This window comes from Saccostrea cucullata, unplaced genomic scaffold (assembly GCF_032062105.1).
Source record: "Saccostrea cucullata isolate Sc308-1 unplaced genomic scaffold, CSIRO_AGI_Scuc_v1 ctg4677, whole genome shotgun sequence".
NCBI classification, from domain to species: Eukaryota; Metazoa; Mollusca; class Bivalvia; order Ostreida; family Ostreidae; genus Saccostrea; species Saccostrea cuccullata.
In genome coordinates this window covers 1-8,425 of record NW_026931309.1, presented here as the reverse complement: position 1 = coordinate 8,425, position 8,425 = coordinate 1, and positions in this window count along the sequence as shown.

The following is an 8,425-nucleotide window of genomic DNA, read 5'->3' as shown; positions in this document are numbered from 1 at the left end:
CTATGTTGACCAAACTTGCATGGATAATACATCTAAGGATGCATACTACCGGGCTTGCTTCGGATGCTGAATCTGACCTACATTTTGCGGTTGAGTGAACAGGTTAAAGTTTTTGGTGCAGGTCTCATTTCCAAGTAGCTATAAGCCCTATGTTGACCAAACTTGCATGGATGATACATCTAAGGATGGATACTACCGGGCTTGCTTCGGATGCTGAATCTGACCTACATTTTCCGGATGAGTGAACAGGTTAAGGTTTTTGGTGCAGGTTTCATTTCCAAGTAACTATAAGCCCTATGTTGACCAAACTTGCATGGATGATACATCTAAGAATGCATACTACCGGGCTTGCTTCGGATGCTGAATCTGACCTACATTTTCTGGTTGAGTGAACAGGTTTAAGTTTTTGGTGCAGGTCTCATTTCCAAGTAACTATAAGCCCTATGTTGACCAAACTTGCATGGATGATACATCTAAGTATGGATACTACCGGGCTTGCTTCGGATGCTGAATCTGACCTACATTTTGCGGTTGAGTGAACAGGTTAAAGTTTTTGGTGCAGGTCTCATTTCCAAGTAACTATAAGCCCTATGTTGACCAAACTTGCATGGATGATACATCTAAGGATGCATACTACCGGGCTTGCTTCGGATGCTGAATCTGACCTACATTTTGCGGTTGAGTGAACAGGTTAAAGTTTTTGGTGTAGGTTTCATTTCCAAGTAACTATGAGACCTATGTTGACCAAATTTGCATGGATGATACATCTAAGGATGCATACTACCGGGCTTGCTTCGGATACTGAATCTGACCTACATTTTGCGGTTGAGTGAACAGGTTAAAGTATTTGGTGCAGATTTCATTTCCAAGTAACTATAAGCCCTATGTTGACCAAACTTGCATGGATGATACATCTAAGGATGCACACTACCGGGCTTGCTTCGGATGCTGAATCTGACCTACATTTTGCGGTTGAGTGAACAGGTTAAAGTTTTCATCAAGAGATGAAAATTCTCAAATTTGCTTCAGATGCTGGATTTTGATTACATTTTCATGAAGAAGAACTAGTTTAAATTGTTTATGTAGGTCTATTTCAAAGTATCAGATCAAAATTGCTTAAATATTTTCATTTTTGGAATGTACACTTTTTGTTGGTTAATTGTGTGACTTTGCCTTACTTAAAGACAACATTCGTTGAGGTGAGCTCTGTAATCTCTGATTACCTATGTTTGACTTCGATGAACATTATTGCCTTAGTTACTAAAAATAGAAATTTCTGTTAAATACTCTCAAAATGCTACTCCAAATACAGTTTTAGTCTGATTATAATATAATGTTCCATGCAAGTAGACTTCACTTAGAACATAAAGAGACTTATAATCAAGGATCATTATTCTATTTATTGCTGTTGTAAAATTTCAATTCCCAACTGCTTAAGTACTTTTCTCTTCCTTTGCTATAAGTACAAACCAGTAGAGCTTCATGCAGTCTCGACAGAGACTTCTGTTTTTTGTATGAAATAATTTTTCAAAACACTGCCACTTGTACTGTTTAGGTCTGATTTCAAAATAACCAGGCACAAAAGTAGAGTACACTAAGATACATAATCATTTAAATCAGTTTTTAGCTCACCTCAAGAAAGCTTATGTAATACCCTCGGTGTTGGCGTCCCAGGTTAAGGTTAAGTTTTTTGGAGCAGATTTCATTGATGGCTCTGAAAAATAAGTAAAATTTTGATAAAAAAAAATAAAGTAAAAAGTAACCAGTGCAGAAATCATGTTTACTGATGGAATTGTTGAAAGTATTCAAAATAGCAATGAAAATGAAAACATTAAAAACCCTTCTATTAATTTGACAGAAGAAATTTTTGTTTAGGATGGGAATTTTGAAGCATGTAAACCTAACCCTAACTGTATTGTAGAAACAGGTTAGATGTTTCAATGTATTCGAACGATCATATTTTAGGAGATTTTTACAATTTCTTCATTTTAAGCTCTACTGGTCAGAGACCAGACAGAGCTTATGCGATAGTAATGTGTCCGTCGTCTGTCTGTGTGTCTGTAAACGATTTTTCAAAATGTTACTCCACTAACAGTTTTGGTCTAATCTAAATATAACGTAGCACACAAGTAGAATACACTATGATACAAAATTCTGTGCAACGGTTCTGCCGTGGTTACTAAAAATAGAAATTTCTGTGAAATCCTTTCAAAATGTAACTCCTCCTACATTGTTGGTCTGATTTCAATGTTACTTGACACACAAAAGTACTACAATTAGATACATAATTCTGTATATCGGATTTTGATTTCAATTAAGGGTGTTACCGTGATTACTAAAAATAGAAATTTATTTGAATTTTTTTCAGAATGCTTCTCCTCCTGCAATTTTGGTCTGATTTCAGTATAACTAATGGACAGTACCTTATTTACTTCGTATACTGGATTTGACATATATTTTCCAGATGAGTGAACAGATTAAAGTTTAAGGAGCTGCTCCATTACCCAGTAACTATAAGCCCTATCTTGACCAAACTTTCATGGATGATGCATCTAGATATGGACATTACCAGACTTGCTTCGTATTCTGGATCTGACCTATATTTTCAAAATTAGTGATCTGGTTAAATTTTTGTAGCTGGTCCATTCCCAAGTTACTAAATGCCCTACCTGGACCAAACTGGCATGGATGATGCATCTACGAATGGACACTACCAGAATGCTTCAGAAGCCGGAGGATCTTACCTACATTTTCCCCATGAGTGACCAGGGTATTATTTCTGGTGTAGCTCTATACATATATAGCCTGTGATGGTTAATTTTAATTTTGCATCTTAGGATGGCATTTTCTAGATATGCTCAACATTTGGAACCAATATTCATTTAAGCATTGAATTCATATTTCTGGCTGTCTTCGGTCCTATAACACACCTGGCCGTGCCGACAAATTGAATACCGCGCGTTAGCGCGGTATGATAAATTTGTCGGCACGGCCAGGTGTGTTATAGGACCGAAGACAGCCAAAAATATGAATTCAATGCTTATATTTACATTCTTTAATTTTCCTTCTTCATAATTGCTTATTTCATTAACATTTAATGTGAATTTAGCGCCCTTCAAATCTAACGTGGTTAATAGACGTAAGAGCCGTTTGTGACGTCAGATGACGTTAAGTGACGTTGCAGTTTAATTTCGCAAGCAAACATTGCGATTTAAAAGTGACAAATTAATTCTTAACGCATATTACGAAAATTTCTATATTAATTTTTCAGGGTTGTAGTTTTTCATTAAATTGAAATAAAACATTTTACATTTTGGTGTTTCTAGAGTATTAAAAATGCATGTAGTTCCTATACTGTGTATTCTAACGCGCGGTGACAAGGTTCCGCGTGTGTTATAGAAATTTGAACGTCGTAAATTTCTAATGGATTTGATAAGGAAAATTATACTGAATGTAAATATTTACATATAAATACATGTAATTTACAGTTTTGGAAAAAATCCATTTCCAAGTAATTATAAGTCCCATTTAAGGTACTGGTATGTCAGCTTTTTTTTTTTTTTAGAAAAGTTCAGGCAGAACCTATTACTTCAAAATTCTTTATTATAATTCAATTTTATAAAGTAATTAAGTTAAACAAAGTAAATTGTTCAACATTCAATGAAACCAGAAGTCTCTGTCGAGACTGAAGCTCTACTGGTTTGTACTTATAGCAAAGGAAGAGAAAAGTACTTAAGCAGTTGGGAATTGATATTTTCAACAGCAATAAATAGAATAATGAACCTTGATTAAGTCTTTATGTTCTTAGTGTAGTCTACTTGCATGCCATATTATATTATAATCACAACCACATTATAACCACATTTCCAAGTAATTATAAGTCCCATTTAAGGTACTGGTATGTCAGCTTTTTTTTTTTTTTAGAAAAGTTCAGGCAGAACCTATTACTTCAAAATTCTTTATTATAATTCAATTTTATAAAGTAATTAAGTTAAACAAAGTAAATTGTTCAACATTCAATGAAACCAGAAGTCTCTGTCGAGACTGAAGCTCTACTGGTTTGTACTTAAAGCAAAGGAAGAGAACAGAAATTTCTATTTTTAGAACCACGTCAACACCGTTCATCGAAATAAAAAAACTGATATATATATTTTATGTACCTTAGTGTAGTCTACCTATTTCCCAAGTTATATTGAAATCAGACCAAAACTGTAGGAGGTGTAGCATTTTGAAAGAATTTCACAAATTTCTATTTTTAGTAACCACAGCAACACCGTTCATCGAAATCAAAAACCGTTACACAGAATTATGTATCTAAGTGTAGTCTACTTGTGTGCCAAGTTATATTGAAATCAGACCAAATATGTAGGAGGAGTAGCATTTGACAGACAAACAGACAGACGGACGGAGGCCGGACGCATTACTATCGTATAATCTCTTCTGGTCTCTGACCAGTAGAGCTAAAAAAAACTGCTCAAAAAATCACAAAGAAGCAAAATTTATGAGGACTATTGCTTACGGTAGAAGGATATTTAGCGGAAAATTCTGCAATTAGGCACATTTATTCAATTTAATTTCTTGGAACTTAAGTCGAACGTACTTTTACTCAGAGAATATTTTCTGTTATGAAATGCTAGGAATATTAAATGTGTGTCTTAAATTATATGTTTAAAACAAATTTTACACCTTCCCTCAAAAACTTTGCCGAAATATGAAGTGAAACATATGGAGATAACGAACAGTATTCAAGATCAAAAGTCCATGAAACAATACAAAATAAGAACCGAGCAAATACGGAACTCCAAAACTCAGAGGTGGGATCAGGTGTCATATAGGAGGGATCATTCCCTGCCGACCGATCACACCCGCCGTGTGCTCCTTGTCACGATCGGGAAATAACGGAAAAATCCGTCGTCAATTCACTGTTTAAAAAATGGACTAACAAATAATATGAAAAAAGTCGGTCAGCACTTGACTCAATGATTGACTCGTATTTGCTGACAAAATTATTGTGTCGACCATGGAAATGATTTGAAACGAGACTGCTGATATTCTTGTTTTATCATGTAACGATCCCTCTCCCATTTTTCTTGAATCTCATTTTTATCTTTAATTGGTATTTTTTCAAGAGCACTTTCATGCATACTTTTAATTCATCCATCAGTATTTCACAAGATTTATTTCTCAATCATTAGTTGTTTACATGTAACGAAGATGCCGTTTTTCTTGTGTTTCGATGTGTTGAATGTCAGACATCGTCTTGCTATTTAATTACATGCTTTTTATTGGCTGAATTGTACATATGTAATTATTAAGTTGCGCTGTAATTTAGGATTATCTTATAGTTATCTTATTTGTCGTGTGTTCGACGTTTTTATCGTCTTCGAGCACACAGGTTTCACTGAAACTTCTGCCGCCGCCATACTTTGTTAACTTATGTGGATTTTCCCATGATGCATCACGGTGATCTTTTTTTACTGGAGTTATTGCGTCGAAAGATTTGATTGTAAATTCTTTTTAAATAAAATGTTAAACAGTGCTAAATGAGCTTTTAAAAGTGTAACTTTATGTTTTATTAATTTGTTTACTTTATTTACGTATTCCTAATAATTTTACATGCGATGTACGAGAGTGAGATTTCATTACGGGACGATAATGATATTTGATTGGCTGATTATAATTTACGGGATGGAATTATTAGATGTGATTGGTTATCAATTATTGCGGGTTTTGTTAATTCTATAAATACCCAGATGCTGAATATCGTTTGCTCTCTCATTTTCTTTGCGTCCTAGCGAGGGGTCTGCAGTTTTACATCCAGTTTCAGGTGTGTACTATTTCAGTATCTACGTGACTGAAGTACATAATATGTATAATGTTAGGTTAGGCTAAATTAATAATTACTAGTAATTGTACTAGTTTCATAATTACTAGTTGTGACCTAGTTATTTTTATCTTCTTTAGCCAAGTTTAGGAGTTAGGAAATATTTCTGCTGCGTGCTAGTAGTTGAACTAGTAGCGGGAATATTTATTTGTAAATTAATTATAAGGTCATTTATAAAGAGTCTTTACGTTTTATTTTGGTCGGGGAAATTTCTACTTAAATCATAAATTACTAGAAATAGTGCCAGTTACCCAGTTATATCAGTAGTTGTACTGATTTTGCCTTTTGTCCAAGGGTTGAGACTTGTGAATTTCAAACACTGTTATTTATTTTCGCTGTTCATGTATTACTGAGTAAAATTATAAAAACTTTACATCGGACTTTTTGTTCATAAACACAAGGCAGGCGTTCCGAAGCGTTACAATCAACTTGTTTGTCAATAATATACCTTCTTTTAGAAATTGTTTATACGTAAAGCATGCTCAAGTTTGCGTATCAAATCAACGGAGATTTATAAAGTCCGTATGGATATAGAATATTGTAAAAGTTAAAGTGATTAATAAAAGAGTTAAAATTAAGCACAAAAGGTCAACTTAATTGTATCGTAGCTTAGAAAGATGCACATGACCCCCTATTTTCTCCTTGATTTTGAATGAGTACTTATCCAAAATATACTTCTACATAAGTCCTTGATATGACAAAGAACTTTATTCGGTAATAACCAATATTTGTCCCCCAAATCAAACTTTGATGGAGATATATTTAATTAAGTTCTTAAACAGCGGCATATATGCTGACTTCAAAACACTGAATATTTTCATAAGTAATGACGCAAAATGTACGTAATGACGTCACAAACATGACGTAAATTTCAGTTTTTTATGAATTTTACAGAAAAATGTACATATTTCGTCGATATTTTGAGTAAAAGTCACCGAGCGCATGTGTGTTCAGGATCAATATTTTGATTTAATGTGTAGAATGAAAATATCAATGAAATATGTCAATATTGTTTCTGAACAAACTTGCGCTCTATAAATTTGAAAGCTAAAATTGTTGAAATTTTGTCTATTTTGTCCTCTTTCTGAAAAAGGATATAAAATCGGACTAGTTTGTGACGTCATAAAAACAAAAATTGTGAATACACTGCTTTGACACTATAATATTTTCTGTTAATTTATATTTCTCATACAATTTATTGAATTCAGCGCATTTCAGGAAGTTTTCAAAATTTGACTTTTGTGGGGGCAAATATAGGCAATATACCGCATATAGTTCTTTCACTAGTGACATACCCTATTTCCATGGATATTGAATTTGAAATGCACTCTCTAGAAAAAAACATGATGTAATATTTTCCTTACTAAAATATAACATTTGACGCGGTGAACTTCGTAGTCTTTGATTACCTATGTTTGATATTGATGAACCTAGTTGCCTTGGTGACTAAAAATTAAAATTTCTTTGAAATACATGTACATTCAAAACTCTACTCCTCCTGCAGTTTTGGTTCTGATTTCAATATACCTTGGCAAACGAGTAGACAACGCAAATATACATATTATGCATTCTTGATTTTGATGAACCTAGTTCCCAATGTTACAAAGTATAGAAATTTCGTTGAAATACATTCAAAAGCGTAATTCCTTCTACAGCCTTGGTTTGATTGTTTGATTTAAATATAATTTGACAATCATGTACACTACACTGATTAATCTGATTGCAGTCTTTCCATGAAAAGAGACTAAATCAAGTATCAGTTTTAGCCGGACTTTAAGCAAAGTCTTGGCTATAGGCATCATGATCGACTGTCTTACTATAAATAGCACAGAAAATAAAAAACAAACAGCGTCAAAGTAGACGCTTCCGATAAACAAAATAGTCCCACTGCGAAACGATATTCAAATAAATATTTTTTACATCCCAATCGTTGGAAAAGTTAATGATCAATACTTTTACTTGAGAATCAAAGTGAAAGAAAAATTAGATATTTGCTTTATTCGGATAATCGTGATATAACAATTTGTGCACATAGTGTATACGCTGCTGAATGCATATTGTAATTAAGCGAACTATTTTCAATAGCGCGGGCTTTTCGAAATGTTGAAATTGTCGAAGAGTTTAATGTTTCATATCGTTTTTGTCGATGTTATGTTAGTTGTTATACTAGTATACTGTTTTGATTTTTAGCAAATTAATAGTATAGTGAATGTACATGTATCAGTGTTTCTACTTAAGCATTGAATTATCAGTTTTTGAAAGATGCAGTCTCATAACTGCAATGGTGTGTGCAAACAAATTGAGTAACGTGCGTAAGCACGTTTTGAGAATTTGTTTGCACACAACATTGCAGTTATGAAACTGCATCTTTCAAAAAACGATAATTCAAGTTTATATTTTCATTTTTTATCCCCTTTATTTTCCGCAATTTTGATTTTTCTATTTAAAATTTCTGGCTTATCCTTCGTGTAAGTTGTAATTAAAAGAACAGCCTTTAGAGCAGCTTAGTATGGAAATGAAAATAGTGCACAATGATAACAG